Source organism: Desmodus rotundus, chromosome 5 (assembly GCF_022682495.2).
Source record: "Desmodus rotundus isolate HL8 chromosome 5, HLdesRot8A.1, whole genome shotgun sequence".
Classification (NCBI taxonomy): domain Eukaryota; kingdom Metazoa; phylum Chordata; class Mammalia; order Chiroptera; family Phyllostomidae; genus Desmodus; species Desmodus rotundus.
The window spans coordinates 161,096,825-161,116,944 of record NC_071391.1 but is presented as its reverse complement, the minus strand read 5'-3'; positions in this window follow the sequence as shown (position 1 = coordinate 161,116,944).

Sequence of the window (20,120 nt, the reverse complement as noted above, 5' to 3'; positions counted from 1 at the left end):
CTTCCCACTTGGAAAAAGTGGAAGCAAAGTGAGTGATGTACCTTGTTGTAATGCGAGCAGATGGCAAGGTCATGGGAACTCGTTTAAAGTATTAGTGAATTGTCTCTTCACATTAAGGACTTTTGAGAATTCAAACAGTTCTGAGAAACTCCCATGACTCAGAAGATTGTATGTTCTCACTGAATGAGCAGCCATCTAAGCCCATGAACATGAAACCACAAGGAATATACAAAAGCATGGTTGATTGCCTTGAGGAAGTGCAGGTACTCAGATTCACGGTAGCATGTGGTGACAGGGCTACAATGAGAGACAGTGACAATTCCCATTGAGCTGTCGTTCACTTAATGGAATCACAGGCTTCGGGGACTCACGGAGCTAGCTGGTAGAAATACGGTAAGAACTCAAAGTGAAAAGAGTTTGAGTTATGTTTCAAAGTTTCCTGAACTTATACAATACATTTGGAATTGCAGCATCCTGAGATATTGAAATGATTAAGCATCCACCCCAGAAAGTACAACTTAGCTCTAAAAGGAATTAATTGATCTAAAATCTCCTGAGCTCTGTGCATATATATATATATGTATATATATATGTATATATGTATATATATACACACACACACATAAATATATGTATTGAAAAAATAAAAATATAGATTTACACATAAATACACATGTGTTTGTATACAGATATCTATTTGAGTCATTATTAAACAGACAAATACAATAAAATGGCAAATTATACCTTTGTTTGGACTACAGAAGCCACTGTTTACCCTGTTAGAAAAGTAACTTTACATTGTGGTCTTTTATAGTAACCACAAAAAGATAAGAGAGATCCAAGATATTTACATTAAGTCATTGTGTTTTGCATATTTTATACAAGAAACTTTTAGATTGGCAATTTGGAGTTAACATGAAAAATAATGTTAGACCTGAACAGGCCATTGACCATTAACTAATTCAAATTCGGTTTGTTACAGATGAGAAAACAGGAGGTCAGACAAAGGAAGGAAGTCTTTAGGCTATGCAGCAATGGCTGATAGAAAACGTAACAGAAGTTAATATCATAGAACAGATGATTTCAAATCCAGGTCTGTTATTACCTAACTCAAATTACACAGCTTTTGCAACCCTTCATATCCTTATAAGATAGGCATTTTGTATCTGTTAATGTGTCTATTAATACACAATCCACTAGTTTAGATTTTTAAAAAACATTGTGACTAACAAAGAGAAAGAAAAGAAATCTAAACTCAATTGGTTTTCTTTACTGAATACAGTAAACCAAAAACTGGCTTCAATTATTCAGAAGCTAAAAGAATCCTCTACATGAATAATATAAAAATTAAATTCTGGTCTAATTCTAATTATTATCACAATCTTACCATCTGGAAACCCATGTTCTCTAAGAGAATTTTAGCATGAAATTGAAAAGTCTATAGAAAACACAATAGCTACTTTCTTAGTCTAAAAGTTAAGATCAATAGCATAATTTCATAACATTTCAAAGGAAAAATAATCCTCAATCTTAAAATAATTCAAGTCATTTCATGGATCCTAATACCCTGTACTTTAAGACTGAGCCACAGAAGTTGGGTATGTTCCACTCCTCCCGAAAGCCTCCTTGGTTAGAATACAGAACTACACAGAGAGAAAGAGACAGCACACCCTCCCTTCGAAGGGTCTTCCTCGGCAATGGGAACCCAGGTAGATGGGAGGACAGAGCCCGAGGAAAGGGCCACCTTCAGCTGGCAGAAAGCCCAAAACGGAAACTTCAAGCATCAATTCAAATGATGACCGAGGGGCATGTTCCACAGAGAACCTAAGTGCCAATAAAGAACCACAGAAAATGGGTAGGGGCTTCAGGTTGTGAGTTGTTTCCTCTTTCCCACAGGTCCAGTGGCGGCTGGGGACCTGCACCCAGTGCCTTGGGAGAGGAAGTCGAATGAACACAGAAGAGTGTGTGGGTTCCAGTTTAGCAGCCCAAGGCTCAGAATATAAAGCTCTAGCTCAATCAAGTCAGGGAAAGGCTTCCCTTGGGAAAAGCAGGGCGGTGCTCCAGAATTACACATGCACTGGGGGATCTAAGAGGCTCTCCCTAAAGAAAGTTACCAGATTTGTTACAGAAAGAGGGTAAAGGGAGCAGGTTATGAAGAAAGCCAAAGAAAGAATGCAAGCAAGTGAAGGAAGGAGGGAGAGAAAGAAATCCTTAGGGAGGGAGGAGAGCAGAAAGAACAGACCTTAGAAGTTCAAATACTCCTGCAGCAGATTGGACAAGATTATGAGACTCTCAAGATCTATGGGGCGCTCGGTTCCCACTCCAGGAGTGAGGTGGTGCGTGCAACTTTCAGGGAAGATGGAGTCCTCGCTCAGGCACTTACTCCATGGATACCTCGGAGGGTATCCCTCTGTGCCTCAGTTTTCTCTTCTGCAAAACTCAAATAAAAATACTGCATTCACAGGCTTCCAGTGGACACTGAGAAGTAATGCATATGAAAGCATGTGGTAAATCCACAGGGCCATCATTATGCCCCTTGCAGATCGCAGGTTTATTCACACTTTCCTTCAGGGTGCTTCTTTCCAAAGCAGTTACTAAGAGGGGGTGGTGAACGGACAGCCGAGAACCGAGGGAGCTTCTCACAAATCTGTGGCTGGTGCTGGTTAAACATAAGACAGCTGTGAACTTCAGCTGCCCTGAGCCAAACCTTCCCAGCAGGGATGATCGTGGGAAGAACATGGGCTTCTGCACCGCATCCCAAAGGGCTGTTTCTCGGGAAACATCAGACCAGGACACACAGTTTTGCTTCAGAGTTTGTTCCACTTTGTTCTGGTGACTACCCAGATGCCAAGATTTCATGGCACCTGTCCGTCCACATCACCCTGGCCTAACTTCTTCCAGGAGAACCTGATGTCCAGCCCCCAGGTTTCATTTCCTGGACCCTCCAAAACCAGCCTGAAGGAGGATGGAGAATATATAGGGTAAGAAATGGCTCTCTAATAATAGTTGTTTTAGGGTTGTTTGTATAAACAGTAGCCCAAGAACAAATTCTCAGAGGTCTTGAAGTTCCTTGTAAGACTTTAAAGAGTTTCCACATCACTGATAAACACATAAAAATTAAAAATACCATCTTCTGCCGTTACCAGTATGACTGCTTTATTTCCAGATCTTTTCTCATAGTTCAGGTATCCAACTCTGAATTGCATTTGCAAATGAACCATCACCAGTCCTACAGGGCTACTTTAACTGTCTCAGGCTAATGAGAGGAGAACAGAGACAGATATGGTAGCAAATGATGAATTCCTGCCACATGAACACCAAGTGACATCTGTGTGAAGGGCAGGGACGAAGGTTCTGAAGTGGCGAGGAAAGTGACTTCTGCCCTACAGAGTAAGAAAGGCGAGCTAAAAGCAGTCCCTACCACAGCCCTGATGCAAGCAACTATTTGAGTTAGCCAAATTGATTCCTCTTCACAATTTGCGTCTGCTTTTGTAATGTGTTTGGCTTCAGTTTGTTAATTTGTTTGACTTCAGAGTAGCATGCATTAAAAGCATAAGGTGTTTAGACCTAGTTCTAATGTAGGGTATTATTTAGACCCTTAAATAATGCGAGGATGAAATGTGTGCTCTAATTCCATATGGCAGTGTCAGTGAGAATGTTTACCTTGAAAGGACCTGCATGCACTGGAGTCGGATTCCGACCCACACGGCCGCTGGGCCCCCATGGTTCGGGGTGGCTCCCAGTCTGGGAGAGACAGCCAGCATCTGCTCCCAGGGGCCACGGAGGAGAAATACATGGCAGGTACCACCTCGCACAACTCCACTGGCATTTGAGAGATTTGTTTTAAGTTGTTAATCTAATTTTTTTATTCTCAGACTACTGTGAATGTTCCAATTAAGTAGAAAATGAGGAAATGAAACAGAGATGTGTTTTTAGTAAATTGAATTTCCATTTGGGCTTTATTAAAATCACCATGGAAATTATCATGGAAAAGTTTGTCTCAGAATATAATATCCATTGTTTCTCTTCTTGTGATTAGAAAAAGCAGCAATATTAGGTGTGGTGCTGGTCCCCGTGCAGACAAAACACTGAGCGGCGCCACTCAGTTGGGCACAATCCGAGGACGGGAATGATTTTGTTCCACTATGAGCTGCTGTCACCCCAGACAGGTCCTAACACGTGACAGGTATGTGCTTGTTAACTTCATTATGCTGCCGTCGGGACTCTCAGCTGGAATGCTCCCACAGGCTCAGCCCCGCCCAGAAGTTTAGGGCCCAGTGAAGCAACCCTAATACAAGAATTCACAGCTCAGTTTCAAGTTGGCCTAAGATGTGTATCCTGGTGACTTGTCTCCGGGATTCTGAGCCCCCAGTTCAAGAAAAGGGGCCCTACACTGAACTGTCCAGTGTGGCCAGAGGCCAGTCAGTGCTCTTCCCCTGAATCTAGCCCCCCGTGGAGAATCCCCACAGCCAGGTCGTTGGGTGCCAGTCACCTCCTGCCTCTACCTCTGCCCACTCTGCCACCAGATCAGCCATCACTTGTGGAGGAGGTGGTAGACAGAGAGGTTAAGACTGTGGGCTGAGCCGCCACACAATGCATTGTTCAGCTATGGAGACAGCTTTACACCAGTCTCGTCCTGGCCGAGTTTTTCACCACTCTACGGCTCAGGTATTTCATCGGTAAGATGAATACAGAATACAATTTATAGAACAGTTAGGAAGAAGAAATGAATTGATTTTTATAAAACCTTTGGAACAATGCCTGACTCAGTAAATATTCAAAATGCTGGCTGTACTTATTTATTTGTTTCGGTCTCTCATACCCCAGCACCCATGCCAATACCCCTGGCACTGACACGCTTTCCCCTTGCAGGGCTCTTCAGCCACCAAATTGTGGTTTTCTTACTGACTTTCTCCTACTTCCTTGGGTTAACCTTTACATGCTTCCCTACCAGGGGGTCCCTCCAGTCATCCACAGCATCACTGAACAACATCTAAGTACTATTTTTTAGTCTTTAATCCTCACAGGGCCCTAGGGCAGGCTGGCTCTCCCCTGAACAAGATTCACTCCGACACTAACCAGTTCAGGTGCAGAAGTCACGACTTCCCTACAACGGATGCACCCCTACCTGGTGTGCAGGCTCGAGTCCGCTAGGCCCTAAGTACGAATCCTCATCTCCTTGTAGGCGATCCACTGGGCATGAGGATATAGTCACAGACACCACACGGCCTTCCTGTGAGACATTGGCATTGAGTGGAAAATCACAGGTGAAGGTTTGGAGCAAAAGACAAGAGCAGCACAAGAGAAGGCTAAGAAAACATCGTAACGACAGCGGCAATAGGAGAAGCTCGCCTTCCTCCTTTCACAGAGCTTTACGTTTTACAAAGGACTAGATTCTCTCCTTTCAGCCTCGTGGAAACACAATGAAGTGACAAAATGTGTTCAAATGACTGGGACAGTGCTTGATACAATTTCACCTTTACAAGTAGCTGATATGCCAACAAAAATGAGGTTCAAAGAAAAAAATCACAGAAAAGCAGCTGCAGCTTTCTGCACTTTTGCTCCTGAGTTTAGCCCTCGGGGCCCTTGCTGATGACTTGAATACACTATAATCTTCTCCACCAATAATTTTTTTACTGTAGAATTCAGTTCTTGCTTTTCTGTCTGATTCTTTCAATTCAGCAGTCTCCTTTTTGGAGACTTTTTCTACAATAGCCCCTTTGATTCCTTCTATCTCGACTTGCGATCCTCCTCTGGAGCCCTGCGATGTGAATTTCATTTAAAATTTCTCTGGATAGACTCTAAGGTGACCCCCCCAAAATCACCAACCCCTTAATGTTTGCATGTGTATGAAAATGTCCCTTGGGCGTGGGAGGGGCCTGTGATTTGCTTCCAGCAATAGCAAAGGGCACAGGTAATGGATTTTGAAAATGTAATTAAGGCCTCCAATGGGTTGATTTTCAGTTACTGAACAGTGAGTATTTTCTGGGTCAGCCTGATATATGTAAAAGCCCTTACTGAAGCGACTGGGCCGCCCTCAAGGTGAGAGCTTTATCTTCCCCTGCTCTTTGATGAGAGGGATGAGGTTGAAGAAGTCCATCTGGAAGAAACTGCAGGCAGCTCTAAGATCTAAGGTGGCTGGCTGCCTTCCCTCAGTGAAAAGCTCAGGTCCTCACTCATACAGCCACAGGGAAATTAATTTTGCCAATAATCTGAACGAGCCTGGAAAGAAGATCCTTCTCCAGTTGATTTGATGAGAACACAGCCTGGCCAACACCTTGAGCACAGCCTTATGAAAACCAGACCCAAGGATGAGGCTCAGCCATGCTGGACACCTGACCCACAGAATCGACCGCAGTCATAGCAGCTGATCGACCACATCACGCTTCTTTACAGAAACTACAAAATTCTACCAAACTGAAACAACCGAGGTGACAAGCCTTAGGGGAAAACCATAATAACAAAATCACCAAATTCAAACTGAATATAGAGTGGCCAGTTCAATAAAATCATGTTGAATTTAACTTGAGGTTAAGAACATGTGACATTTTGAGTGAGTTCTCAAATTCCTCACCAAAATGTATGACTCTGTGCAGCTTATTAGAAAAACAAGTTGGAGCAGCAGCCGTTATTGACAGGCAGGCAAGTATTTTAAACTAATGGGATCCCAGTGGGCACACGAGAATTCACTGGGATGCAGAGAGTACAAAGGATAAGTGGGCGCGATCCCATGGTGGTTATCGGGAGAGCCAGGCATCTCCGTAGTCCCTGGGGGGGTCCAGAAGGGGACTGTTTGTGGAAAGGCAGAGACACTGGGGAAATATCACTGAAAGACCCTCTTTGCCTCTGCACACGTTGAAAGAACACACACACATACCTCAATACTGACAAGCTCCTCTTTGTTCTTTTGCGATGATTTCTCATGGCATTAAAAAAAATAGGGCTGAAATTAAGCAAATGTATGCAACTTTAGTAAACACAGCACATGAGAAACTCTGAGTTTGATGTTTATTAATATTTATAAGGTTGGAATTGAAAACTTAAGGACAAATTTACTTGAGGGGCCCCCATCAGTGGCCACTCCGGGGCTCCCCTCTGTGCCTCTGGGACAGACAGAGAAGCAGCAGCAAGGCAGAAGCTGCGTGCAGCCCAGCGCCTGTCTATCACAGCAGAGCTATATGTATACAGTCACCATAGACAGAGAATTCAATGCCAGGTGGGATCTTGTGTTCTGTCCTCCAGTTTTTATTACTGAGCAAGAAAATCTACCTACTTCAAACCCTTGCAACGGCAGCTTATGTCACGGTTGCTCTTGTTCTTAGAATGTTTATTCCTCTTGTTTGTTTAATCACTCTCATTCCAGACCTATATTCTGGAATGATTGGGAACTATTCACCACCAACTTCCACAGAGCAAGCATTCCACTGTGTAAAGATAGTTGTCCTTGTCACTGAGTATTCTAATGTCCTCTTGGGGTAGAGAACAGAGTTGGAAACCTACTGCCTGAGGTCATAACCCTGTCATTAGGCTAAATGCTTCTCAAGGTTCTCCTGCTTCTTCATCCTGATTCTGATCCTGAAGATCAGTATCTTCTGCTCCTAGTGGCTGAATCAACTCAGGATAACACATGAGAGCCATGATGCTCAAGCTATGCTCTGAGGAAAAGAGGGAGCCGTGGGCAAGGCGCGTATGCAGAATTCAAAAGAGAAACTCTGCTTTTACGTGTTTACAGATTGAACTTCTATGCAAAGTTTCTTTTGAAGAAAGTGTTCACCTATAAAAAAATATGTTGGAAAACTACCACCTTAGTCCATTTGTAAATTCTTTATCCTTATTAAATGTCATCTAATTTGTACCACCCTATTGCAAACTGGACTCAAGCCAGGAAATGTGCATACTTGATTAGAATGCGAAGATTTAGATGAGCTATATATAGAATAAAGAAGTCACACCTAAAAGTGACAGACAAATCAAAATTAAAACCATGGGCAGAGATTAAAAAAAAAAAGGCAGAAATCACATGTGTAAGCTTGAATATAAAGAACTACTTGATAGAATTCCATTCACTAAAACCAGAAAACACATCTGATATTGTATTGTCTATGATTTTATTTACATGATATTCTTGAAAAATCAAAAATTTATGGACAGAAAAATAGATTGATAGTAGTCTAAGGGATTTTGTTAGGATAAAAAAATTGTTCTACTTATATGTGTGACCCATGGACATGAACTATAGGGGGGGGAATGTGGGAGGGAGGGGGTGGACAGGATGGAGTGGACTGAAGGGGGGAAAATGGGACAACTGTAATAGCATAATCAATAAATATATTTAAAAAATTGTTCTATTTCTCGATTATGGTGGTAAATACAGGACAATATGCATTTGTCAAAACTTACAGTACTGTACACTAAAAGGCTGAATTGTGTTGCATACCTACCACATGATACGATTTTGTGTATAAAAACATAACATTAATTTCATCAAATTTAAAAACTTTGTGCTACAAATACCACCACCCAGAAGTGAAGATATATGCACAATACAAGAAAGTATTTGCAAATCATTTGCATGATAATGGACCATATCATGATTACATAAAAAGTGCTTTCACCTCATTAATAATAAGATAAAAAGCCCAATTAATAAAGTATATGACTAGACATTTATCCAAAGGTACACAAATGGCTAATAAGCACATAAGACAATAACCATAATTAGACATTAGAGAAATGCAAATTTTAAAAATGAGACAACTGTAATAACATAATCAATAAAATATATTAAAATTAAAAAAAAGAAAATGAATGAGAGAATTATATTTAAAAAAAACCCACAATGAGACAGTATTTTATATCCATAAGGGTGCCTACATTAAAAAAAAGAAAATAACGTGTTGATGAGGATTTGAAGAAATTGTAATCTTCATACATTGCTGGTAAGAATATAAAATGATACAACTGCTGCTTTGAAAGATGGTTCGGCAGTTCCTTAAAGCGTTACATACAGCGTTTCCATATGACTCAGCAATTCCACTCCTGGGAACGTACCCAACAGAAATAGAAATACGTGTATACACAGAACTTGTGCATGATTTTTTTTCTGTTTTTATTGAGGTAAAATGCACATAACATAAAATTTACCATGTTAACCACATGTAAGGGTACACAGTCCTGTAATATAAAATATAATGCTATGCAACGTAACCACTATTCATCTTCAGAATTCTTTCTAATCTTGTGCAACTAAAACTATACCTAGTAAATGATCTTCCCCATTTCTCCCTCTCCCCAGTCCCTGGAAGCCACTGTTCTACTTTCTGTCTCCACGATTCTGATGTTGCTCAGTGTAAGTGAGTAAAGTTCCAAGAGCTTGCTGCCAAAGTCGAGGAATAAGGAGCTGGGGCAAGGACAGTGACTTCATTTGGAAAGCCAGCAAGCCAAGCAGATGGGACACTAGTGTCCTCAAGAACCATCTTGAGAAAGTACAGAATTCCAGCTTTTTTTTTTTTTTTTTAAATCTCAGGGGAGGGGGAGTGGGAAGGGTTGGGGGTCAGGAGATGATGATGACAGGGACATCTGGAGGTCAGCAAGTGTCCCTGTGGGACAGTGAAACTTCTTTTGATAACCCCTCATGCATTTTGTACATACCTTCCTTATCTGCTTGGGGCAAGGAGGTGGTTTCAGTCACTCCGAGGCTAAAGGGCAGATTTCTTGCATGATTTGCATATCTAACTGCAGGACTGAGCAAGAGTTGCTAACTGATGTGTTAGGGGAACAGGGCAGGCTTGCGAATGATGGAGTCAGAAAGAGTGATTATCTTATTCCATTATGTATCACACAGAAGTGGAATCATACCATGTTTGTCTTTTAGTGACTGACTTATTTCATTTAGCATAACGTCCTCAGCGCTTATTCATGTTGTAGTGTGTATCAGAATTTCCCCCCTTTTTAAGGCTGAATAATCATTCCGTTGTATGTATATACCATGTGTGGCTTATGCATCCATCCTTCAGTGGGCGCTTGGGTGGTTTCCACCTTTTAGCTATTGTGAGTAATGTCGCTATAAACATGATGTGCAAATATCTTTCCAGGACCCTGTTTGTAATTCTTCTGGGTATTTACTCAAGTGGAATTGTTGGGCCATGCATGTGAATGTTTATAGCAGTGTTGTTCATACTGAACCCTTATTAGCCATGAGTAGAAATAATCCAAATTCCATCAACGGATAAATAAAATGTGGCATATTCATAAAATGGAATATGATTCCACAATAGAAAAGAATGAAGTACTCCCACACACTACAACATGGACAAACCTCGAAAGCATTAAGCTAAGTTAAAGTAGTCAGCCACAAAAGACTGTATGATTCTATTCATACGAAAATTTCATAGTTGTCAAGCTTATAGAAACGGAAAGCAGATTAACGCTTGCCGGGGACCAGGGTGGGGAGAGAATAAGGAGTGATTGCTAATGGTTACGGAGTTTCTTTTTGGAGTGATGAGAATGTGCTAAAATTAGATCATGGTAATGATTGAATTAATCTGTGAATGTACTAAAATTTATCCAATTGCACATTTTTAGTAGTGGCTTGTATGGCATGTGAATTATATATCAATAAAGCTGTTAAAATAATTATACTTCAATAAGCCTAACTTAAGAAAAACAAAATTTAAAACTCCCACATCCCAAAGAAAAGAGGGAAGAACACATCAGCAGGAAGTTTCTCTTAAATAGCAATATAAATTACCAACAACCACATAAAAGGATGTTCAATGTACCAACTGTCAAACAAATGCAAAAAAACTCAAAGTGAGATAATATTTTCCCCAATAAAATTAATAAAAATTAAAGATTGGCAATACCCAGTGTCGGTGAAGTTATGGTTCCATAACCTTCCCACCCTTGGGATTTACAGATGTTCAACTGAAGAAGATTTTCTAGAAAGAGCTTTTGCAACGTATCAAAATGAATAGCATACATCACTTTTTTATCCAACTTGAAGACCCTAGTAGAAACGGTTTTGTAATCAAACATTCAGAACTGTTAACAGCAGTGCATGGCATTCAAGTGAGCCGCATGGTGACCTGAGGGGACCCAGCTAAGTCAGTCATTGACCTTGGTTCCAGGCTGTGAGGCAGGTCTGAGGGGTCCTGGAACAGAAGCACAGACAGCCCAACGGGCTGAGACTTGAGGCACACAGTGGTCTTACTGTAGTACCAACTGGTCAGTTGTGTACAATCTGGTATAAACCGTCTGTGTTCTAACAAGCAGTATGGCCTTACTGTGAATACTGACCAACAATTAGTCCTATGAAAACATGCATGTTGAAAAATGCATGCAGCAGACATTACCAGTGTGTTCAACTTTAGGGGACTGGTTAAGAAAAATTCACGGTATATCCAGAAAATATGATGGTCTGTAGCCATTGCACACGATTTGAAACTATATACTTGTTCACATGCAAAAGTATTTGCAATCTAATAGTGAATGAAAAATTATGGAACTAGAGGGATAGTGAAAGTATAAAAGTGTAAAAGCATGCACACATATGTGCCTCTGTGAAAGCATAAAGAACTACCGCCCATGAGGCTCAGTGTACCTCGTCCACAAAGCCTTTCCTAATCAAGACCAAGCCCTCGGCCATCACATGGCTCCCATCCCACTGTTGTGGGAAGGAAAGTGGAGAGAGTGCGTTTGTGGAAAGGCCAAGCAATAACAAAATAAGATGATTCAGAAAATAAAAAGTTATGTGACTAAAATTGAGGTAAAAAAGGAAGGGATCTAGGAGTGATATTTAGCAAAGATAGTTGAGGTAGAACTCCCTGAGGAGGTGACATTTAAACTGAGGTCACAATGATAAGAAAGAGCCAGTCATGTGAAAATGTGGAGCAAGGGGTTCATGCAGAAGGAACAGTAATTCTACAAAGTTTCAGATATGGGGACGTGGGCGGTGTGGTCCAGCCACAGAAGGGCAGGCCAGGGAAGCAGGGGGGCAATGCACCAGGCAGGAGAGGCCGACAGAGACCCAGCCACAGGGACTCGGGTAGGTCTTGTCAACCGCAGCAGAGAAATTTGTTTTTTTTTTTTTTTTTTAAATAGATGAAAATCCATTGCAGAGAAAGAAATGTCAGATTTACTTTTGAAAAGATCACTAGGCTGCTGGTTATTGCTTTTCTGTAGGGAGGCATGGGCAGAGAGTAGAAGTGAGGAAAACAGCCGGCGTCATTCCATGAGTAGGGGCAGAGGTGCCGATGCAAAGGGAGGTGGCAGCTGCAGCTACAAGAAGAGAGCGAGAATTGTTCAGGTTTGGGTGCATTTTAGCAGCGGTGCTTACCGGGCTGCTGGTGGGTTGGATGTGGGGGTGAAGGAAGAGAGAAACCAAGGCATTCTGCCACACGTTTGACTAAGAACACCACAGTAAACAAGGACAGTACCAACCAGTGGGAAGCGGATTGGGGTGGCAGGTGGAGTTTAAAAGTTCCCGCACGGAATCACTAAATTTGGGGCACCTATTATTTATCCAAGGGGAGAGGCTGAGGATGCCGTTTGATGTTTGTATCTGGAACTCACAGGGAAGGGGTTGGAACTGGTCACATAAATTTGAGTGTCATCGGCAGGGAGATGGCAGCTAAAGCCAGGAGACTGGCTAAGATCACTTAAACAATGTGGCTAGAAAGAAGATGAATCAAGATTGAATTCCGGGGCCGCTAAAGCCAGGAGGAAAAGGATCTGGTGAAGTAGACCAGCAATGCGGAAAACTTTCTTTCTATAAAAAGCCAGGCAATCGACATTTTCACCTCTGAAGGCCACGCCGTTTCACCCGTGGCTACTCGACTCTGCCATGGTATTGTGAAAGTGGCCATAGACCACAGGTGGCAAACACAGGGCCCCCAGCCCGAATCCGGCCCTTCACTTTGTTTTATCCGGACCAGCTCCTTGTTTCTACTGGGTGGCAGCACCGAGCTCTTGCCTCACTGTTAAGGAGTAGTTACATTCATACAGTCCTAAAGTTACATTCGGCCCTTTGAAGGCAACTGCGAGGCTGATGTGGCCCCCTGTGCAAATGAGTTTGACAACCCTGGCACAGAAAATGTAGAAATGAGTGGGTGTGGCTGCATGCCAAGGGAACCTTATTTACAGGAGACAGCTGCAGAATCCAGCCAGCCGCAGGGGTTCCGCCTCTGGAGCAGCTGAGAGGAAACAGTAACGCAGGCTGACAGAAAACAGGCGGTCTGTTGTGTTGCAGGAAGCTGGAGAAGGTGCTTTAAGACAGAGAGAAGGGCCCATCAGGTCACATGGAGCAAACGCAGCCTGAGCATGGAAGGTTTCCAGCTGCACAGTTCTGTGTGATCTGCTGAAGGCACTACTCTTTGCCACAGTGTCCTGGGATACAGCGCCTTCTGCCTGTACTACCCTCCACCGTAAAGCACCCCCATTTCATGACCATTCCCTCACCCCATAGGTGTCGGTAACACCTGACTCCAGCAGCCTTCTGTAGTAGCCAGAATAACAGTCCCCCCGCCCAGAGAATTCCACATCCTCATCTACGGAACCTGTGGCTATGCCACCTGTCACCGTGCAGACACAACTACACAAAGGGCCCTACAAAGGGCGAGCATCCTGGATTACCTGGATCGGTCCTATGTCATCGGGGTCCTGTTATAGTTTGCACCGTGTCCCTCAGAATCCATACATTGAAATCCTAACCCAAAGTACTGCTGAATATAACCTTATTTGGAAATGGAGTGATTACAGCTATAATCAGTTCAGATGAGGTCATACTAGAGTACGGTGGTCCCCTAATCCAGTAGGACTGGTGCCCTCATTGAAAGGGGGTCTCGACATGAGCGAACAGATGCAGGGAGAACACTACGTGAAGATGAAGGCAGAGTTGGAGTGGTGCTTCTACAAGGCAAGGAATGCCAGAGATTGCCAATTAACCACCCGAAGCCAGAACGAGAGCCCGGGACAGCCCCTCCACCACAGCCTCAGAAGGAGCCAACCCTGCTGAGACCCTGATCTCTGGCTTCCAGCACCCAGAACTGTAAAACAGTAAGTTGCTGTTGTTTAGTCCACCTGGTTTGTGACTCGGCACTGTGTTAGTGCAGCCTAAGCCAATTAATACAGGTTCTTAAAAGTGAAAGAAGGAGGCAGGAGGAGAGGCAACCGTGGCCGAGAGGGAGGAGGACCCAGGCCCAACTTTGAAGACGGAGGAAGGGTCCAGGAGCCGGGCAAGGTGGGCGGTCTCCAGAAGCTGGATTTCTCCCCTAGAGCCTCCAGAAGGAATGCCCCACAGCTGGCACCCTGATTTTAACTCGGTGGGGCCCAGGTTGGACTTCTGACCTGCAGACCTTCATTATAAAAAATCCACATGGTTTGAAGTCACTAAGCCAGTGGCAATGTGTTACAGCAGCCACAGGAAAAAGAGTACGCCTCTGCAGTTTCCAATCCTTCGCACACACTCGCCGCTCAATGTTAATTCCTGTCACTCCAGCTGAACAAGGGGTGTGTCAAAGACAAGTGCCGGGCTTTATTCATATTCTGACCTCCAACACGCAGTAGACGGTCAGTCAATAAACGTAGGTTAATGTGTGTTGAGTGAGTATGTCTCTCGCTGCGCTCTTCACTGCCTTTCTAGCTGACTGTAAGCACACTCTAGGTTTAACTTTCTGGCCTTGAAGCTCATTTTCTTTACATTCCTTAATGAATTATATTGCATTTAATTGGACTACTGTAAACGGCCTTAAGCTCTTCTGAAATTCAAGAACAAAAACAAAAGGAGACTTTGAAGACCCAGCAAGAAACAGGAGCCATCAGGAAAGTGTCTTGAGCAGAAGGCCGGAATGTGAAGTCGCTGGAGCTAATCTGCTGAAAATCAGTCCTGAGTGATTGCAGTGGGCAGCCCTGGATGGGCAATTTCATAGGAGGAGACGAGCTAAGCTGATCTTGGCCATCTGCAAATCTATTTAGTTTTATAGGTGGAATAATAATACATTTCATTAAGGTTTATTGGAAACATCTTTTCAACAAGTATAGATATATTTATGAAGTCATTGATTTTTTTTTCTTATGTTGGAACTGAAAGTCTAGTTATTCATGTCCTTGTGCTAACTATTCCAAAGAATAAAGGAGATTCTACTAAACACTGAGTTAATTATGGATACTCCAGGATGCCCCTAAACACAGACTCAGCAGCAGCCTTGCCGCTGAGTTAAAATGTGTTTAGAGTCAAACTCGGTAACAAAAGGACCCCTTGTTTCAGACAATGGAGAATGGGCTGACAGTTACAATTATGTCAAATCCAACCAGATAAAACCTCAATTGTAACAAGTGCTGAACTCCTTCATGTGGCTGTAGCTCAAACACATTTTAAAGTTATCACATGGGCTGCACTGCACCTTTATACTGTATCTCATTGAATCTTCCCACAGTATATGAAGTAGACATTCTTATCACTAATATGCAGATGAGGAAACCCAGGCTAAGCATGTTGAAAAGACTCATCCAAGGTCACACAGAAAGTAAACAGTAGTCTGAACCCCTTGCCGGCACCTCGGATGAGAGAGCCACTCACTTCTAATTAAGGGGAGGAGAGCACAGATTCCAAGAGAAATAGTGACCTCATTCCCCTATTCTGAAATGACTGCACTCTATCAAAATCGTAGGCTCTTGCTTTTCAGATTCGGAGGAGACCTTTGATAGATCCTCCCACACCCTGGGCAGTGAGCTACCTCGCCAAGGAGAACCCTGGAGCGTGCCATAGGTTATTGAAAAGGAGAACTGAAGGCAGCACTCAGATTTTCTGTAACCTCACCTGATGGCACGCACAGATGACCGGGTCTGCAAAGAGTGACAGCAACCTCACCACCCAGGCAGAAATCGCAGGATTGCAGTGTGCTCAGAGCTGGCTGCGGTAGACCCAGGAAGGACTCCTGGAAACAGCAGGCTCAGCAGCAACCAAGCAACCAAAACAAACAAACGGAAGGGAAGTCACAGATGCAGATGACAACGTGTGTTTATGACCTGTATATGGTGCCGGGCCAGCCACATCCTGGCACAGTGCCGCAAGGGGGGAATGGCAGGAGTCGAAGTGGGTACGACAGAAGGAATCTAGTGCCAACTCCCAATTTAAGACTGACCCAAAGCCATCTGGGATGCCCCTGTCCTCTGTTCTCACAGCCCCTTCTTTTCGCCCCGTTAATCCTTGGTACCATGGCAACCCTGCATTTTCTTGGGGGGCGGTGCAGGGATGGGGATGGTGTGAAAACCTCTGATGAACTTACTCTTGAAAACAGTATAGGTACTTAAAATAGGCTCCATCTCTGCCCATTGCAATGTTAAAAGATCCTCATGGGGGTGGGGGCAGGAGGGAGTGATTAACCCCAATGAATTCATCCCCAATGATGACATGTCACTCATCAGTGAGAGCAGTGGTTTCTTTCCTGGGCCTCTCAGATGACAGAGCAAAGGGCACCCTTAAACCTCATCCGTGAATAAGGTGGCAGAACCCCCGGGATGCGGGAGTGTGTGCATGACCCCTGCTGAGAGGCCCGTGGGGAACCTGGAGGCATGGGACCGGACTCCAGTCTCAGCCCCACTGTAAGTTTTCTGGAGGCTGCAGACAGAGTGCATCTCCTCGCCAGGCTTTGGTTTTCTGTCTCATCTAATGGGAAGGCTGTGCAGGGCCGCTACGGCTCCTTGAGGTCCTGGCTACGTGATCCCAATGCTCCTCCCTAATTTGGGAAATTTCATTTGTTTGTAAAACTAAAATAATAATAGCACTACACTGATGGCCTCGTTGTGAGAATGAAACAAGGTGCTCACAATATAAAGGGCTTAGATGAGTTCCTGGCACGTAGCCAGTGCCACTGGATGTTGAATCTGCATCAATTTAAATGATGATGAATGATGAATCTCCCAGTTTTCCACTCCCCTGGTTTTCTCTATCGGGGATGACCCATGAGATTATTGTTTGCAAAGTGCATATTAAGTCAACGGATAGTTAAATTGGGAAGAGTAATTCCCTTGAAACAAATTGATCATATACAACATCCCCTCCAATTATGTTAAAAATCTTTAGACCACTCTCCACTGCCCCTGAGATAAAGTCCATGCTCCTGGGTTGTCTTGGGGTCTGGAGCTTCCCTTCCTGCACACAGCCCCTGAAACACACCCTATATTTTATACACACATGTATTTGTACAAGCAGCTCCTTCTGCATAGAACGCACTTGCCCAATCCTCACGCCTTCTGCCTACTGCAATGTCATTCATCCTTCAAGACCCAAACTGAAGGTCATGTTCTACATGAGCCTCTACTATCTGCCCTTGGCAGAGAGAAGTCTTCCTCCTCCTCATCCAAACTGTTTGCTTCTCCAGCAGAGCAAGCATCTCAGTGTCCCTCAACTTGTATCAATGAGTGAGACAGGTGTTCTCTTCATGCAGGACTCTTGAGGGCAGAGATTCTGACTTACTCATGCCCTGTGATCACCTGCAGGGACAGGAGGAGGCAGGATGAGAGGTGACCCTGGAGGCAGTGAGCGGGGAAGTCTCTGAAGAAGCGGAGGAGCAGACAGGGTATTCATAAGAAAGAAAGTCCTTGATCGACTCACCAAGCTGGGGAAAAAAGGTGGAAGTTGGAGCCAGGTGAGATAGTGATGGAGAGGAGATTGTGGTTCAGCTTAACCATGTGGGGCAGAAGGACAGTGTTAGGAAGACTGACCTGGAGCAAGTCGTGTGGTTGGTGAGGCCAGGTGGCCAAGAACAGAAACACATAGAAAATGGGCCTAGGTTGACAGCTCTGTGATGTTTCTGAGATATGCAGCTCAGACATAGTAGGAGCAAGACAGATACTTAAGAGATAGGTAGCGACCTAGTCACTACCTATTACCTAGTCACCTTGAATCTCCCCAGCACCCAGCAGGAGATGTTTTCAGTACATGCTCTAGTACCTTCAGTCCGTGGATATCTTCCGTCCCTCCTTCCTAAACCCCCAGTGAGCCCAGCAGACACAGGCACTCACTCAATGTCCGTCTTTCCTCTGTTTCTGATGCGTCCCCATTTCGGTCATCTCAAACATGCCCATCCCACCTCCACCCCAAAGCCTTTCTGGTCCTTGCTCCATTACCTGCAACACTCCTAGCAGGTACCACATGGCTTGCACCTCCAGTTCCTTTGTGGTTTTCCTCAAACACACCCCTTTCAACAAAGTCTTCCCAAATATTAAAACGAAAAAGCAAATCTTCCCTGTATCCACGTCCCACCTCTCATTTCCCTTACCCTGATTTATTTCTCAACCTAGTCATTGTATCACATGACTTTCTACATATTTACTTACTTAGTAACCCACGTCTGTCTCTTGCCCACTAACATGTATGTTTTCTAAGGGCAAGGACCTGTCCACTTTGGGGTCTAATGTGTCCACAGGCCTACAGTATGGCTTGGGTCATGGCACTAAGTCAGCAGAAGCGGGGTAAGGAAACCAGCATGCTATATACTACATACTTCTAGCTACAAAAAGTTATCGTACAGGAAACTGATGCTTCCTGGCTCCACCTACACCCGTTCCTCTAACACCCCCTTGAATCTAGATGAAATTCCCTGCCTATCTGAATACAGAGCATGCTCAAATGCTGACATTTCAACCCTTCAGCCACTTCCAAAGCCCTGATTCAAACTGAATCATAGATTCCACCCCCCCTTCTGTATAAATTAGTCCCAGCGTATACTGCTGCTGGGCCGTCCAAGTGATTACAAAATGTGTGTGAAGCTCCCAGTATCTTTCTTGGTCCAAAGGAATTGAAAGGAAACAGCAGAAAGCCCCGGTTGGAAACCTCTCGTGGCATTCCTGTAGGCATTCCAGCTCCTTTTGAGTGGAAGCTGATAAAGAATGACTACCTTTATGTGGTAGCAATTCATCATACTTAAGAGTCTCCCTTTTGAACATCAATCTTATAAATTTACCTGGAGACGTAATAGTGTAAATATATTATTCATAAACTAGTGTGAATCCCCACTCACCACCATAACAATTTCAACAATAAATCATAACATGTAAACATATTTTTCTTCTTTTATTTTTTTCTCATTTGGAGACTCAACAAAATACATCTATTAGCAGAACAAAGAGCAGCAGAAAGAATTCTCTGAGCAGGAGCAGAAACTCATAAAGAGGAACTTGGATTAAATGCACAAACATGAGGGAACATAGCTGAGCTGCAATGTTTGTTTCTTTTCAGAGTCACTAAACCATTGCAGAATCTTTCTCATTGTACCTTTTAGTCGTAGGAAAAGCTGCAGTTATTCTATGCCACTGAGCATTCTGGGTAAAAGCTAAGTGCCTAATAATTCTCAAATGGTTAGAAGATACGTCCGCTGTTTATAAAAGCAGCCAGAGAAGTGGCATTTTAAAGTAGATATCGTGTATGTAGTGTGGGGAAGAAAAACAGCCCTGTGTGAGTCCTGGAGTTCGCAGAACTGAGTTCACAGTAGTCAATTTCTCAAGTTTCTTACTACTATTAGCAACAATCTTACAACTTACTTGTTTCTATGTGTACAGGAGAATCGTGCTATGTTTTATTCTTATCACAAGGTATATGGGAGTTAAATTAAGTGCACATAGACAGTTTTATGAGAAGGTATAATACAAATATGATAGATCACTAATACATTTTGGTGGAAGAATATAAGAAATTAATAGAGAAACTCTGACTTCATTAGTGACATATTTTGAGAAAGCTTGGAGGGAAACACGACAAACCAAGAACTGAAAATGTTAGGATGAACTGATTTACAACAATAAGAGACAAGTGGGGGGGAAGTGTGGATGGACCCAGGATAGAGATAGCTAATGTGAACGTTTAGTTTATTTTTGTAACTTATCTTGGAATATAGCAGCCATCCTAGAAATCAGATCAACAACTTTTTTAACACCTAGAGTTCACGTGCAAGTCAGAATATCAGATTCGTGTAATTTGACACTCTGTGGGGGTGATCCTGATAGGAGGCTCAGAAGTCACCTGTACTTAAAGACTTAATTTGGTGACATGTAGGCTGGGGAACTATGCTTTGTCATTGAAGGGAACTGAACTTTAAGAATCTGTTGGATGCATGAGATAC